The sequence below is a fragment of the Crotalus tigris genome, unplaced genomic scaffold (assembly GCF_016545835.1).
Source record: "Crotalus tigris isolate CLP2741 ecotype Arizona unplaced genomic scaffold, ASM1654583v1 scf7180000023635.1308423, whole genome shotgun sequence".
NCBI classification, from domain to species: domain Eukaryota; kingdom Metazoa; phylum Chordata; class Lepidosauria; order Squamata; family Viperidae; genus Crotalus; species Crotalus tigris.
The window spans coordinates 563,494-581,278 of NW_024100092.1; the positions used below are offsets into that span (position 1 = coordinate 563,494).

The 17,785-nt window shown below is 39.2% G+C and overlaps 1 long non-coding RNA gene across 1 annotated transcript in view; it reads right to left on the bottom strand.

Annotated features, from left to right (window-relative positions):
* Positions 1–8,920: 8,920 nt before the first annotated feature.
* LOC120297548 overlaps positions 8,921–17,785 on the bottom strand; it is a 42,353-nt gene continuing 33,488 nt past the window's right edge. The window contains exons 4-6 of the long non-coding RNA XR_005553835.1: positions 15,529–15,690; positions 10,237–10,341; positions 8,921–9,145 (exon numbers count right to left, since the gene is read on the bottom strand). This is a non-coding gene — a long non-coding RNA (uncharacterized LOC120297548). The remainder of the gene's footprint in view (positions 9,146–10,236; positions 10,342–15,528; positions 15,691–17,785) is intronic.

A 17,785-nucleotide genomic window follows, 5' to 3' on the forward strand; every position in this document is an offset into this window, starting at 1 on the left:
TCCCCATAATAACAACCTTGTAAGGTTGCTGGGCTGAGAGAGAGTGACTGGGCCAAGATTACCAGCTGGCTTTCCTGCTTAAGTCAGAACTAGAAACTCACAATCTTCCATTTTCTAATCACACATTGCAATAAACAAGGATCTATATTCAATTTTGCAGCTACTAAGATTATTGGATGAGCAAGCACAAAAACAGCCAGGGAAGTCATTGAAGCCTGGGAAAGGGATCCCTCATCCGTCCACAGGAGTGCTGATTTACCATCCAGCTTATCAAGTACTTAGTGATGGCTTGGCAGCACAACAGCCAATGACTTAACACCTCGATCAACATGTAAAAAGCCACACACAAAGGCACCATATAAATCCCATAGACAGAATAGCTGCTAGAAAGAAGTTCCTTGAGGATGGGCTCCAGCATAAGTCTGAAAACTCAGAAGACTAAATCTCTGGTCATGGTGACTGACCCAGATTGGATCCTGCAACATTATCCTGGGACACATATATTCGCCTTCATTTCAGATTCTAGCCTGGTGCCTTAACCACTAGACCAAATTGACATAATGAACATTCACAAGATTTAAGTCATCTAACTTTTTCCAATCATCAAGTTGTCCTTATCTACCTCTTTTGGACTCATCTCCCAATATATCCTCCACATAACATAGGTTTTCTCCTCATACCATAGATCATTACTTGGCTCCCTTACACCATATATTAATGAAAAAGATTCTACTCAACCTTCTTAGTAGACTTAGGAGATTAGAAAGACAGGCATATAAACTAAGACAACATGGTTCACTTGAAATTGGCCAGTCAATTTAAAAAGAACAAATATTCTCCAACTGTTTTTTTCTACCAGTTTTTAAACATAGGAGAGTGTTTGTTCAACAAAATATAAACAACAGAACTATCCTTGAAATCTGTGCTGTTAGTACTTCATAAGGCTTTAGCATTTATGCACCACCTTGATGTGCTTGTTCCAATCTCACTTGCATTTTGATAAACAATGTCATGTTGTCAAATACATCCACGCTTATCACTGGAATTATCAATATGGCAGACAAATAGGCCAGCTGCAAGAAGTTTGCATATATTTTGGTTTATCCAACTGACAAAAATTGATGAACTGGTCAATGTCACAGTGGAAGATTGGCAGCACAGACTTAAGGATAGGAATGGGAGAGAGGCCGGGAGTGTCTGGAAAATTCATAGTGAATGGCCAATGGGAGAGCAGGAGAGAGAGGGGCAACATAACCAACCATGCCTTACTTGGTCTTCCTAGGATTGGGGTAAACTTTCAATTTAAAAGACATTCAACATTTAACAAAACCTCTCCCACTAAACTATTAAATCAAGGTTTTACTGAATTTATTTTTTTGAATGCAAACCACAAACCAGTCAAATCTCTATCTGACCCATCTAGGGAAGTTAATGCACATTCCTTCAGAGTGTTTCTTTAACCCTTAATCTGATGGATGCTATCCCTGAGCTACAGAAGTAATTTATTTTCCTTTCAAATTTTATATATTTTTTTCCACATTTTGAAGTGCTTTTCTTTTCTGTTTTTTCTTTTTTGATAAATTTCTCCTGTTCTGAGGGACACAGTTACTGGAGGCTTATTTTTTCCCACCAAAAAAACAGAGGTAGAAGGTGGAGGAAGATTTGTTTTGTTCACACAAGTCCTACAGTCTCAGTGCTTGCCAAGAATAGGTATGACAAATGAAACACAGATGATTTGTCACAGTGGGCCAATGTAGCCTTGAGGCAAATTACGCATGCCTTGTCCAAGGTCTTTCTAACTTTTCCATTTTCACTAAGGGAAATTAATATTGTGAGCCAAAACAATCCACACACATTAACCCAAATAAGAATTGTATAAAGGATTGGCTTCCCTGCTCGAGTCTTTGAAGATGAAACATTTTGGTTTCAAACTCAGCTGGTTTTTTTTTAAAAAAGCCTTTTTTTTCTCTGCCTTTGATAGCTGCTTCAGCTGCAGACATTAGTAGGTGGCAAGTCTGACATCCATGCTGTGAAAAGTTTTGCCTGCTGATTTCAGGATATGAAGCGGCTATTAAAGGCATACAAGTAGGCCAGGCTGGTTGTTTATTACTACTTGGCAGCCCTTCTGGTAACCTATGGAGAATTTTAAATTCTAGCTCTTAGGCCATAAAAACTCTCTTCCCCAAAGGGCCTTTCTCAAAGGCACCACAGAGCTATTGCTGGGAAAGGAGAGGAGGAGAAAAAGAACCCAGCCAAAGGCACAGCATTGCTTGGAAAAGAGAGAAGTGCTAAGATGTGGGAGCTAAAGAGGAGAGAGATTACAGGAACATGTCACACTCTAGAACAGGGGTCCCCCAACACCCAGGCTGCAGCCCATTACTGGGCCGTGAACTGTTCAGAACTGAGCTAGGGAAGCAGCAGGCTAGTGTGTGCACTCGCATCCCTACTTGTACAGTATGAGCAATGTGTGCACGCAGTCTTTATTTGTGTGAGCGACAGGCGCGTCTGCCCGTCGCACACACGGAAACATCCCCTCTCCTCCCTCCGGTCAACAAAGCTGGAAAGGTTGGGGAATTCTGGTCTAGAAGACACCTTACATAGAAGATCCTGTCAACAAGGATAGCACCATAGGTACTTTCTCAGTCCTAAAGACTGAGATGAAAATGATTTTATTTTCTTTTATTATTTTCTTTTATCTTATTCCACCTTTATTATTTTTAGAAATGACCCGAGGCAGAGAACATATCCAATACTACTACTTCTTCCTATTTTGCCTACATCGACAACCCTGTGAGATGGGTTTGGCTGAGAGAGAGTGATTGGCCCAAAATCATTCAGCTGGCTTTCATGGCTAAGGTGGGACTAGAAATAATAATAATAATAATAACAACAACAACAACAATAATAAATCATAATAAAGTTGGAAGGAGCCTTGGAGGTCTTGTAGTCCAAACCCCTGCTCAGGCAGGAAACCCTATACCATTTCAGACAAATGGTTGTCCAATCGCTTCTTAAAAACTTCCAGTGTTGGAGCATTCACCACTTCTGGAGGCAGGTTGTTCCACTAGTTAATTGTTCTGTCAGGAAATTTCTCCTTAGCTTGAGGTTGCTTCTCTCTTTGAATAATTTCTATCCATTGCTTGTCCTGCCTTCAGGTGCTTTGGAGAATAGCTTGACTCCTTCTTCTTTGTGGCAACCCCTGAGATATTGGAACATTGCTATCATGTCACCCCTCATCCTTCTCTTCATTAAACTAGACATACCCAATTCCATGTGATCTTGATTCTATCCCTCTGTTAATGCAGCCTAGCACTGTATTGGCTTTTTTGACGGCTGCAGTACACTGCTGGCTCATATTTAAGTGATTGTCCACTAGGATTCCAAGATCCCTGTCACAGTTACCATTATTGAGCAAGGTACCACCTATACTATACCTGTACATTTGGTTTTTCTTGCATAAATGTAGAACCTTACTTTTTTCACCATTGAATTTCATTTTGTTAGATAGCGCCCAATGTTCAAGTCTGTCAAGATCCTTCTGTATCTTAAGACTATCTTCTGGAATGTTGGCTATTCCTGCCAGCTTGGTGTCGTCTGCAAATTTGATGAGTTCCCTATCTATTCCCTCATCCAAATCGTTGATAGAGATGTTGAAGAGCACTGGGCCCAGAACAGAGCCTGGGGCAACCCACTACACACTTCCCTCCATGTAGATGCAGTTCCATTGAGGACTACACGCTGAGTATGGCCGGTCAGCCAGCTACGAATCCATCTGGTGGTGATGCTGTCTCTAACCCACATTTTTCTATCTTATCTAGGTTGTGGTCTACTTTATCAAATGCCTTACTGAAATCTAAGTAAATTATATCCACAGCATTCCTCTGATCCACTAATTTTGTCACCTCATCAAAGAATGCAATAAGATTTGTCTGGCATGATCTGTTTTTGACAAACTCACATTGACTTTTGGTTATGACTTTGTTTGCCTCTAGGGCTTCACTGATTCATTGCTTGATTACCTTTTCCATAATCTTCCCAGGTATTGAGGTAGGGCTGATATGTCTGTAATTTCCTGGATCCATTTTTTTTTCATTTTTTGAAGATGGAAACTACATCAGCTCTTTTCCAGTCCTCTGGTAGTTCCCCAGTGCTCCAGGATCTTTGAAAAATATAGTTCAGTAGTTCTGGGATCACGTCTGCAAGTTCCTTCAGACCCTTGGGGTGTAATCCATCTGGTCCTGGTGATTTGAACTCGTCTAGGGTGGACAGCTGCTCACTTATCATTTTCTTGCCTATCTTAACGTGTTTTTAATCTGGTTTTTACAGTACTGGTTTTGATAGGTTGATAGGTTGGACTGTTTTTTCACAGTCTCCTGATTTCTACCCTGGTGCCTTAACCATTAGACCAAACTTTGCTAGGCTTTCCATTTTATCTTCCCATGACAACAAAGGAACTGTAATAAAGAATTCTGGCAGAGCTTAGACAGATGTCTCACTGTCATTTATTTCACTTTTACAGATGTAGCCACATGATACAACATTGCACAGTAACTACAGTGGGCCCTACAGCCAGGCATCTTTCCAGCAAGGGTCAAGGTCATCTTGATCTCTGAAAAGAGAGGGGTCCAGAGGGCAGGGGCTATAGCAGAAAAGGCAAGTCTCCTAGTTCCCATCAATTGACTTTCCTTGGCTGATGGGACCTGTAACATGTCCAATTTGCTGGACTGATTTGGGCAAGTAGAAACTTTGAAGCTGCCATGCAACCACTTTCAACTTTCCCAAAATGGATACAATCTCTAATCCATAAAGGCTTCCTCCCCTAGGAATGGGCAGAATCACAATCCACAAACCAAAACTTTCCCACAAGATAACCAGTCCCAGTTCTTTAATCCAATCCTCTCATTCAAAATCCTCTTGCATTGTGATGGCTACCTCTTGAAACAGCCCACACAGAAATAGTTGTCACAAATGCCTTCCAGCTTCCAGCCAGAGAGGAGGCAAAATGGCTGTCTGACTGTGTGTGCGGGGGAAAGAGTTACAGCCACATGGCCCAGTAGCATAACCCATCTCATCCAACCCTGCCTCCACCACAGCAAAATCCCTCATCACAATGGGAAAAAAGGGAGCTCTCATCCATGATCCAGTAGCCCTGTCTGCCTTGCTATATAGAGCTGTCCCTGCCACAGGCCAATGGAGCTTCTTCCATCAACAGCAGCAAAGGTTCTGGCATGCTTCCCACCATTGCATTGCCAGTCACCATAAAACACACCCAGCACCTTCAGTATGAAGAAGCCAATCCCTGCAACTGGTGGTCCAGCCAGCTTGCTGCCCTGCAACCAGTTCCAATCCACCAGGTTAATTCTCCAAGCCACAACAGGTAAGGGAATGGACCTTCCTTTCCAAGCTGCCAAACAGTCAGGCACTAGATATAAACCCTATGGAAAAAACAGAGGGCCAGTCCTACTCAGTCCAGTAGGGAAATGACCCCAAAAGGCTCTACCACCACCCAGTTCAAAATAATAAACCTCCACCCTTCCACAAGATACTAAAATCTTCTAACCAACAGCATCTGTTCCAAACATACATATTGACTCAGCTCCGTAATGAAGAAAAAAAAAATAATTGAAAATGAATAGGCAGCCCTCTCTTTGGGATGGGGAGTCAGTTTCAATCTCTTCTTTCTGGAGACAACAAATACTTTCAGTATCAAGTCCAATACCCTGGTTGGTTTCCTCTGACAGCATACAGGCAGGTGCCTATTCCACAATTTCAAGGAACTTGACGCATGCAATTACTGATGTATTCTTCCTGAACCACACTTTCTTAAACTAACACTGATTAATCCCCTTATACTGCCAGTAAACAAAAGATAGGCAGGTTTTCTGCCAGATTGCAATGCTAGCAGCAAACTCTTCTGAGATGACTAAAATATCCCAAAAGCATCCCTGGTACCTTTTCCTTTCTTTCTAAATGTTAGCCAGAAATGAGATTTCAGGGAAAACGCCAACGGTCAAAGGTCTAAGTCTACTGCAGCAGCTGCCTTATCAATGCAAGCTTATTGTAGCTTAGAAAAAGACAAAAATGAACAAAACTGAAAGCAGAAATATATTTGCTTTGCACTGCATTAAATGTAGTCTCATTATGCATGTATTCAGCAGTAATGTAATCATGGACCATGCAGATACATTATTTGATTACAAGAACATGTCAGACAAAGGCCTGGAAATAGTCATTTTCACACCTTTTAATAGCACAGTTTATCTTCTTCATCCAAGTCTCAGCGACCCCAATATTTTTTTTATGTTATACACATGTTTTTGTTTGTTTGTTTGTTTTTTAAAAAACATATACATGGTTAGATTTTACTCTAGTTCTTAGACAATTCCATAAAAATAAGGGAACATTTTAAAAAGCAGAGTAAATTCTGAAGGAACTTATATTGAGTTTGATTTTGTAACAAAACATCATGTGATTCACATTTATTTGTTCACAATTGCATCAGCCTTTCAGCCTTTTAATTTGTTGTTATTATTACACATTCAAAGGTATAAATGAGCAAAACAAGTTATCATCAGCAGATTTATAATAGTTAGGAACACGATGTTCTGTATTTTCATTGTTTGCGTAAATGCCAGTGTCTTCATATATTTATGAATTTCAAGATAAATTATTAGTGTGCATGCCTATGTATTACATGAACATATTATTTTATGGAGAAAGGAGAAGGCAAAAAATAGGGAAGAATTATCTTGCTGATAGCAGGTCTACGTTTGTGAGATGTTGAATATAACCTATTGATATAAACTGATATCCACAATTATTTCTCAAGAAGTATGATATCAAGATATTTTTAATATCCTGGAAAATTCCAGAGCTACATTTATCCAGCTGAAGAGCCAGTTTGGTGTAATGATTAAGGCACTAGGCCAGAAACTGGGAGAGCCTGAGTTCTAGTCCTGCCTTAGGCACAAAACCTGCTTTAGGCACTAAGTGGCCTTGAGCCAGTCACTCTATCTTAGCCCTAGGAAAGCAGCAAGGGCAAACTATTTCAAAATCTTGTCAAGAAACTTTCAGGAACTTGTCCAGGCAGTCACCAGGAGTCAAGACTGACCCAAATGCACAGTAATAATGCAGATAATCCTTGTCTTATGTCAATTCCTTAAGCAACCATTTGAAACTATGATGGTGCTAAAAACAATAGACTAATGATCCGTATTTGAAATTATAGCCATTGCAGCTCTCCAGCAGTGATCAATACAGGTAGTCCTCAACTTACAAAAGTTTGTTTAGTGACTGTATGAAGTTACAAGGGCACTGGAAAAAGGACCCTTTTTTCACGCTTACGACCATTGCAGTCACATGATCAAAATTCAGATACTTGGCAACTGACATGTATTTATGACAGTTGCAGTGTCCTGGGCACATGCCATTCTCTTTGGTGACCTTCTGACAAGCAAAGTCAATGGGGAAGCCAGATTCACTTAACAGCCATGTTACTAACTTAACAAATACAGTTATTTCACTTAACAACTATGACAACAAGGGCTGTAAAATGGGGCAAAACACACTTAACAACTGTCTCACTTAGCAATGGAAATTTTGAGCTCAACTGTGGTCGTAAGTCTATCTGTATTCAGGTGCTTGGCAGTCCACCCACACGTTATGACCGCAGAAGCAGGGCAGCTCCCCCACCCGTCATCCCCTCCATCTACACCCTTTTGGCCCTAGCCTTGCAGGGCAGGCAGCTTCAGCAAATGTTACCATTCATTCCCTCCCAAGCTGCCTTTTCTCCCACAGTTCCCACACTAACCTTTCTTCTTTGTACCCAGTTATGAGACCAAAACAAAAGCAACTGGCTCTCTTTTCTGTCTTCCTTTTCTGACCCAGCTTCTCAGGTAAACATATGATTCCCTGAATCTTTTGCAAAGCCAAGTTGCCTTCATAAATCTTCACTATCTAAAGGACTCTTTTGAAAAGACGCCTCAGCTTCAGTGGTGGGATTCAGCCAGTTCGCACCACTTCGGCAGAACCGGTAGCTAATTTTTTGTTGGCCAGGCCCAGGATGGACTTCCAGAAGCAGCATCCATGCAGAGAACCGGTTGTTTACATATTTGAATCCCATCACTGCTCAGCTTGCTTGGGAAACTTGCTTTGGAAATGAATATGAAGACAAGCGTTTTGTGATCTGTTCCACAGTCAGCCTCTGGACACCTATGTGTGCTATTCTAAGTGAGCTCTTCCCCTTCTTAGTATCCATCATATACATATACAACCTGAACCCTTCTTTCTTTCAACAGATTTGGCTAATAAGAAGCTGTGAGAATCTGTGTGTATGTGTGTGTGCTTGTTTGTGTGTGTGTGTGTATGTGTGCAGCTGAGTAGGGCCTAATATCCACTTGGCTTTTCCATAGAGATGTACTGGGGGAATTTTTCTAAAAAAATAGTTCGCCACGATCCCAAGCCTGATCCAAATTATTTTTTCACTGAGTCATTGTTTTGCTGGCTTGTTCACATACACCAGATTCAGATTTTGGAGAGTTATCCTGCGAATGGATGGACAGACAGATGGACAGAGTTCTGGGTCCTTTTCCTAATTATTTTTTAAAATTCCATTGAATTTGAAAGAATAAAAAGATACTAATACAGTGTATTTGTGTAAAAAAAAATAAAATGGATAATTTGTAACATATTAAGAGGGAAAATAATACACTAAGAAATAATTACCTCACAAGAGATAACAGAGGTAGAGGAAACCCTACATGGATTTGAGGGAAAAATCAACATCAAAAATAGCCAGATCTCAAAGGAAGAACAGTAACTATGCCCAGTCTAGTCTCTAAGCAATTTGGGAACATAAATTCCACTATAAGATTTTTCTGTGTTCTCTGCTAATCTTAACAAAATTTCCTAGTATTTTTTTTTTCCTTTTCAAGTGGTTTAATTTTTCAATTTGAAGAGCTATTGGTATAAAACATGCCTCATTAGCTTGTAGGAGGTAGCTGGTCTTCATTAATTCAGTTCTTCTCACTTCATTTGCTTTGCACACAGCCATAATTAGCTTCAAAATAACTTGGTAACTTCAATAGATTTACTGCTACAATTTCATTCTGTGGTCCTCTTTTGCTTTCTGTTGCTCCAGTGTTTACTACAAAAATGAAAATTAAAATATTTATTTTTTAAAAAAATATTGTTTGGGAGACCCAGGTAGGCATTTATTTTGAGAAGTGCAATGTTCTGCTGTTATTATTTACGCATTTAATACACATTTAAGTAACTTCTGCATGATCTAACCTCTGACTACATTCCAAATTATGTAAATCAAACTTTCCCTTATCCTCCAAACAGGTATAGATAAGTTCAAACTGGCCTTATGTATCAATGGCAACCGAATTTAATTAAAAACAGGGAGAGAAGTTACAAAGCTTTTTCAGTTACTTCCCCCCCTACACAAACAAATAAACAAACACACATACATACACACACTGCTCTGTCTATCCTCTGCACTGAATAATGATCACCATATTGGGACACATTCATTTCAGTTGTTCAGAAAAGATGTATAATTGTGATTTTGAATAATAGTAAATCACTCTTCCCCTAAAGGCTATGTGAAAATAAGAGTATGTGTCATGCTTATGCTCTTTTCAGTACCGTATTCTATCATATACGGTAGCTTTGTTTGTTCGATCTAAAAAGCAACTAAGCTTGGAAATAGGCTATTTACTGTACATACTTAATTCATATGTCAAACATCTGTTTCCAATATGAACTGGAAAAATTATTTCTGCCACAGTTTTGGGAAAATTTGCATTTATAAGACTTCGTAATAAAAGATTTATGCCTAACTTTATATTTTTTTATTTTAAAAAAATGCTTAAAATGGTAAAGATTTGGTCTTTTGATAAAATAAGCTATATTTTCTGGTTTTGACTTTGTATATTCTTGGAAATATTTCCTCACAGAATATTGTTTATATCTACTGCATCTGTTTCACATTATTGCTTTAGAAACCTAAGTGTGAAAGATGCAATAAATAGAATAAAAGTAACCAAGAATATTCATGTGGATCAGGATATGTCAATCGGTCTCAATATGATCCTGATCATTATGACTTGTGTACAATATTTTCTATTTTCCACTCATTTTGTTCTTGTCATTGTTTATTTTAATTCAACAGATTAAAATTATTTTAATAAATTTTGCAATTAAAGAAAGTAAAACTCTTGTCAGGCATACCTTTTGCTCATATATGTGCAGAAAGAGTCAGAGGTCTGATAGAGGGGTCAATATTTGTCTCTTCATTGAATTTGTAGATAATACATTACAGGTCCTGGTGAATACCTTAACCAATAAAATTTCAATAGGATTAAACATTGGGTCAAAGCCAAAAAATAGCATCCAGTAATGAAATGTATAAGGTTTTTTCTTTACATGAAAAATCAAATTTTAAGTACAGAACTGAAGAAACTTGGCTTGGGGGTGGTATGTATCAAATGAATCCAAGGATCCAAATGTACTAACGGATATATAAGAATAAAAGTTTGATGCAACAACAAAAAGGACAATGCAATCTTGGGCTTTATTAATGGACGTTTTATATCCAGAGCACAGAAGGAAATAATTCCATTAAGCTCTACATGAATGTGCTGGGAACATTGGATCCAACTGATACTTGCAACTATGCTGGGAGCATTGAATCCATTTGGATACCACACTTAAGAGACCCAGAGATGCTGGAGCAATTTCAGTGGAGGGATACATAATGAGAGGCTTGGAAACCAAACCCTAGGAACAGTCCTTAAAAGGGCTGGACATGTTTAGCTTACAAAACAGAGAGATATAATAGGGGTGACCAATATCTAAAAGGCCATCGCACGCAAAAGGAGAATGACCGCTAAAAGCGAAAGCAGCATAAAAACTACTGGATGATATTAAAAAGAGATTCAGGCTGAATATTAAGAGGAATTTCCTGAGAATAAGAGCTATTAAACACTGCCAGGAACAGTGTTGTGTCTTTCACAACAGCATTTTTCAAATGGGAGCTTGTTAATGATAATGATAATGATGACAATGACAACAACAACAACAATAACAACAACGATAATAATAATAATAATAATAATAATAATAATAATAATAATAATAAAGTTGGAAGAGACTTTGGAGGTCATCTAGTCCAACCCCCTGCTCAGGCAGGAAACTCTATACCAGTGGTTCTCAACCTGTGGGTCGGGACCCCATTTGGGGTCGAACGACCATTTCACGGGGGTCGCCAAACAAGGCTGTCCATCATTTTTCCCCCTTTTCTTTGGCCACAGCCCTGGCACCCAGTGATGTATAAGTGGTTGGGGGTCACCACAACATGGGGAACTGTATTATGGGGTTGCGGCATTAGAAAGGTTGAGAACCACTGCTCTGTACCATTTCAGACAAATGGCTGTCCAGTCTCTTCTTAAAAACCTCCAGTGTTGGAGCATTCACCACTTCTGGAGGCAGGTTGTTCCACTGGGTAATTGTTCTAACTGTCAGGAAGTTTCTCCTTAGTTCTAGGTTGCTTCTCTCCTTGATTAGTTTCCACCCGTTGCTTCTTGTCCTGCCTTCAGGTGCTTTGGAAAATAGCTTGACTCCCTCTTCTTTGTGGCAGCCCCTGAGATATTGGAACGCTGCTATCATGTCCCCCCTCGTCCTTCTCTTCATTAAACTAGACATACCCAATTCCAGCAACCGTTCTTTATATGTTTTAGCCTCCAGTCCCTAATCATCTTTGTTGCTCTTCTCTGTACTCTTTCTAGAGTCTCAACATTTTTTTTTACATTGTGGTGACCAAACCTGGATGCAGAATTTCAAGTGTGGCCTTGCCAAGGCATTGTAAAATGGTATTAATACTTCACGTGATCTTGATTCTATCCCTCTGCTAATGCAGCCTAGCACTGTGTTAGGTTTTTTTTTGGCAGCTGCAGCACACTGCTGGCTCATATTTAAGTGATTGTCCACTAAGACTGAGATCCCTCTCACAGTTACTACTATTGAGCAAGGTGCCACCTATACCAGGGGTAGGCAACCTTGGCTCTTTTATGACTCGTGGACTTCAATTCCCAGAATTCGTGAGCCAGCATGACCTATACCAGTGGTTCTCAACCTTTTTAATGCCGCGACCCCCAACCGGTTGTAAGTCGAGGACTACCCAACCGGTCAGAATGGGACTTTTGGCGGGCTCAGCAGGGCAGACAGCCTGGACAATTCCTATTGGCATTTGAAAGCCAGTGGAATTAGACTTTATTCAAGAGAGTCTATTCTATTGGCTTTCAAAAGCCAATAGAATAAAAAGGAGTAGCACAGCTAAGGAAAAGGGGGGGAAAATGGCGAACTGCATTGTTTGGCGACCCCCGTGAAATGGTCATTCGACCCCAAATGGGGTCCCGACCCACAGGTTGAGAACCACTGACCTATACTATACCTGTACATTTGGTTTTTCTTGCCTAAATGTAGAACCTTATTTTTTTTTTCACCATTGAATTTCATTTTGTTAGATAGCGCCCATTGGGGAGCAGATGTTATTGTAACTGGCACAAAGGGATTTGTTTCCATCAAGACACGGTCAATCTGCTACCACTTCTTGGAGAACCTTGTTTTGTGGGGAAAGAAGGTGGATTCTAGCTGACCAATTTCAAGCTGAAGCACAAGGGCAGATGTCTTCTCTGTGAAGTTGGCCAGTAATATAAATTGCTATGGCTCAACCAGTGAAGTTTTCTTCATATCCAAGTCCTGGCTATAAACTGGCCTTTAAAAATCCAAACAATGAGAGGACAATGAAAGAAAAAGGATAAGGAAGTATGATTTTTTTTTCATAACATAAGTAAGAAAAAAAAGGGAACAATTTGTTGGATCTCAGGAGGCAAGTTTTTTTGCCATGGCACTTCCTTACAGAACATTCTTCCTTCAGACATTAGGTCAGCTCCATCCTTTTTGATGTTTTGAAAGTCCCTCAAGATCTGGTTGTGCCATTAGGCCTGGGGGATCCCAGGGAACTTGAGTCTTATTTAGATGGTTCTACTATTGAGAATATATATACTTATTCTCTCTCTGGCCTTTGCATATATGTTTAGTTTTAATTAAGCCTTAATGTTGATTTTTATATTTTTAAATGCCCATTTTTATATATGCATCATTTTTATTGATTAATTGCATCCCACCCAGAATCACTTTTCTTGAGATGGATGGCTGTATAAATTTGATTAATAAATTATTAATACATTTTAAAATAACAATGCAGAACAATGTTTGATATGTATTCTCCAAGCCCATACAGATTTCTGGTGATTTTTTGCAGTTTTTTGTTCTCCAGCAAAAATGTCAGGAGCCCTGGTGGCACAGTGCTTAGAATGCAGTGTATTGCAGGCAAATTCTTCCCATAACCTGGAGTTCAGCCCTGATGGGGGTTCTAGGTTGACACAACCTTCCATCCTTCCAAGGTTGGTAAAATGAGGACCCGGACTGTTGGGGAAAATATGCAAATAATACTGACATTGTAAACTGCTCAGAGAGTGCTGTAAAGCACTATGGGGCAGTATATAAGTCTAAATACTATTGCTACTGCTATTTGTATTCTACCCTTCCTTATAATGTTTTTTTAAACATTCTGAAATAAACAGTCTTTTGTTCTAACGTGTGGTATAAGCTACTTAAATTGTTTAAACAATTCCATTTTCTAGCAAGAATTAACCTTAGGAATATCAACAAAATTTACAATGCATTTCTCCTTTACATCTAATCTAAGTAAGAAGCATATTTTTTTCTGACAAAGACAACAAATTCTTTCCCAATTTTTCTTCTTGTTTTTTCCTCCTATACATATTTTTCTGTTTCCTTTCTTTACCTCTTCTTTGCCATCTCTTTCACAGACTCATATACACAAAATAGACTCACAGATTATGTTTTGCATTTTTTAGTAGTGTTAGCAGAGCTGGGCTAAAAATTCCTGAACTATATTACAGAACTGGGGACCCGAGTTAGTTGTTGGTGCAGACAGGGCCACTAGTTTGAAGAGAGCAACAAAATTAATATTGTACATTCTTCAAAAAGTTAGGCCCAAGTTCCAAAGCTATTTTAATAAAAAAAATCCCTGTTTAAAAATCTCATGAATTAGACCAGTGTTTCTCAATTCTGACAAGTTTAAGACGCATGAACTTCAACTCCCAGAATTCCCCAACCAGCATGCATCTTAAAGTTGCAGGGATTGAGAAACACTGAACTAGAGATCAATTAATTATAACATCATTTGGAGAAGAAAGCTGTCCATCACCAAGACTGAATCATCAACCTGCCACCTTCCTATTCTTTATGGAAGCCAGGAAAAGCAGTTACCGGTATCTACAAAGTAATGTCATTAAACAGCAACTGAAGCAAATTTATCTGGCAGTTTGTCCATAACAGCTTTCCCAATTTGTCCAAATTGCACCGATTTGCAAAAAATATTTATATTCAGCTAATGTTAGGATTTCTAAACACCCCTCCCCCAGAATATTACTCAATAGTCTGAGAATTCGGCACAATCTGTCCCTGTGAAGCTACAAAGCTGTATTCAAGTCAAACTCTGTGACTTTAGAAATACTTTTGTCTATTTGTTTTTATTTAAAACGTTGATATAAGCAGTCGTCAATTTACAACGAACCCCAAAATTTCCATTGCTAAGCAAGACAGTTGTTAAGTGAGTTTTGCCCCATTTTACAACTTTTCTTGCCACAACGGTTAAGTGAAACACCACAGTTGTTAAGTTAGTAACTCAGTTGTTAAGTGAATGTCACTTCCTTATTGACTTTGCTGTGCGGAAAGTTGCAAAACGTGATTAAATGACTCCAGGACACAACAACCATCATAAATATGAGCCAGTTGCCAAGGATCTGAATTTTGATCACATGACCGTGGGGATGCTGCAACAGTCAGAAGTGGAGAAAATGACCATAAGTCACTTATTTCAGTGAGAGTGAAGGTTCGTTCTCCGAGCTTGTGGGCTGGTTTCCTGAACATTTTGTTACCAGGCTAGGTAACATCTACCATGCCAAGTAAACAGCATTTAGGGGATGTCAATGTCAGTGCTCTTCAGTTTATAAGGGCTTCAGGTGTGGGTGTGTCAAGTGAGGGTCTTGTGATGGGTCAGGTGTGAGTTATCAGAGAGAGGCTTGTGATGGGTCTTGTGATGGGGAGGTTACTTCAGGTCAGAGTCAGTGGAGGGTGTGAAGTAACACTGACACAGACAGCCCCTAAACTCCGCTGAAGATGTTACCTAGCCTGGTAACGAAGCATTAGGAAACTGACCCACAAGCTCGGAGAATGAACCTTCACCCTCATCCTACACCCGAGCTACAGATATTCACCAGTATTGCAAACTTATTTCAGTGCTGTTGTAATTTTGAACGGTCACTAAATGAATGGTTATAAGTCAAGGACTATGTGTATAGTAAAATAACTCTGGGAAGCTTACAATCGATCAAAGTAATACATACAATAATGAACAAAAGAACAACAAACCTCAAATAGGAACATCTGACATGGCAGCTGCACTTCTCTGAGGCACTCACATTCTCATCTCCCTCTGACACCCTATCCTAGCTCCTGGTCCTCAGTGCTCTCCAGAAGGATAATTGGGGGGGGGGTCAAATTTCAAGGCAGTGTTCCATCATAAGGCAGGAGCTGGAATGAAAAAGGCACATCTCCAGAGACCCACAAAATGGCAATATTTAAAGGCAAGGATCCGCAGCTTTATTATCATAAGGTTGCTCCCGTAGTGAAATTGTCTTTTGCCTGCTCTGCCTGCTTATGAAAGCATTTTATTGGTATTCCCTAGCAATGGCAAGACCATATCTTGCAGCAGTCTTTTTTTTTTTTTTTTTTTTGAGTTTCATCTTGCAACCTAACTGCAAAGTAATTAACTTCACAGCAAGTTGCCACTCGGCAAAGCAACATTATATAGAATGAAGTATTCATTAATAATTGATTATGAAAACTTTAGTTAAACTATATTCATTAAATTCAAACGTGAATGTCTGTAACCATAAAGAGGGTGAATCTTTGTATAAAGTGAGAAAGAGAAAGATTCAGAAAGATTGAGCCACCTATTCATAAGCAAAATGCCTTCAGCCACAGCCTCAGAGAAGCAGGATGTGACCGATAGGATAGGATAGGATAGGATAGGATAGGATAGGATAGGATAGGATAGGGTAGGGTAGGGTAGGGTAGGGTAGGGTAGGGTAGGGTAGGGTAGGGTAGGGTAGGGAAAGGTAGGATAGGGTAGGGTAGGGTAGGGTAGGGTAGGGTAGAATAGAATAGAATAGAATAGAATAGAATAGAATAGAATAGAATAGAATAGAATAGAATAGAATAGAATAGAATAGAATAGAATAGAATAGAATCTATACCATCTCAGACAGGTGAATGTCTAGTCTCTTTTTAAAAATCTCCAGTGATGGAGGGCCCACAATTTCTGGCGGTAAGCTGTTCCACTGGTTGATTGTCCTCACTATCAGGAAGTTTCTCCTTAATTCCAGATTGCTTCTTTCTTTGATCAGTTTCCAACCATTGTTTCTCGTCCTTCCCTCTGGTACTTTGGTGAGCAACCTGCCCCCCTCTGCCTTGTGGCAGCCCCTCAGATACTGGAACACTGCTATCATGTCTCCCCTATTTCTTCTTTTCTTTAGACTAGCCAAACCCAAGTCCCGTAGCTATTCTTCATATGTTTTAGTCTCCAGGACTTTGATTGTCTTAGTTCTCTGAATTTTTTCCAAACTTTCAACATCTTTTTTATGATATGGTGACCAAAATTGGTTGCAGTATTCGAGGTGTGGTCTTACTAGGGTTTTATAAAGCGGTATTAATACTTTGAGTGATCTGTAAAGCAAAATCTACCAGTTTGTCTGGTGGAGTCTGACCCCCAAGGGAGATATGTGATGGTTGAATTGGGCTTATATGGTAAGAAAGTACTTATAGTGGGACTATATGCACCAAATCAGCAACAGGAACAATTTTACAGACTCTTACATGAAAAAATAAATCTGCTGGACTATAGATCCGTGGTACTAATGGGGGATTGGAACGGTGTCTTAGATGTACAAAGGGACAAAAAAGGTTCCTCTCCTCTTCTTAAGCAGGCAAAATTACCTAAAGCCTTTTTTGATATGAAAGAGGACTGGGAATTACGGGACTATTGGCGGGAATGTAATCAAGAGGAGAAAGACTTTACCTTCTTTTCAGATAGACACCAATCCTTCTCAAGAATTGACTTCTTCTTGATTACAACGGACTTATATAATAGAGTAAAGAATGTCAAGATTTTCCCTAGGTCTTTGACGGATCATAGTCCAGTCTGGATGGAGTTGACTCAAGAAAAAGAGGAGAGAAGATCCTGGAGGGTGAATGAGAATTTATTTAGACAAGAAAAAAATGTTCAGAAACTAAAGGAGTGTTTAAAGGATTACTTTGTTTTGAATATGTATAAGGGGACTTCAATGTCAATGGTATGGGATGCAGGGAAAGCATTTATGCGTGGGATTTTGATAAAAATGAATAACTGTCATAAGCAAAAACAGATTCAGAAACGTAAAGAATTGGAAGATGAAATTAAATTAAAAGAAAAGTCTTTGATTTTAAATCCTTCTGATGAAAGTATTAAAGAATCCTTAAAGTTGTTAAGAACACAATTTAATATGTTGTTAGCAGATCAAGCTGCAACCAATTTATTGTTTATGAAACAAAATACATTTTGTAATGCTAACAAGCCAGGGAGATGGCT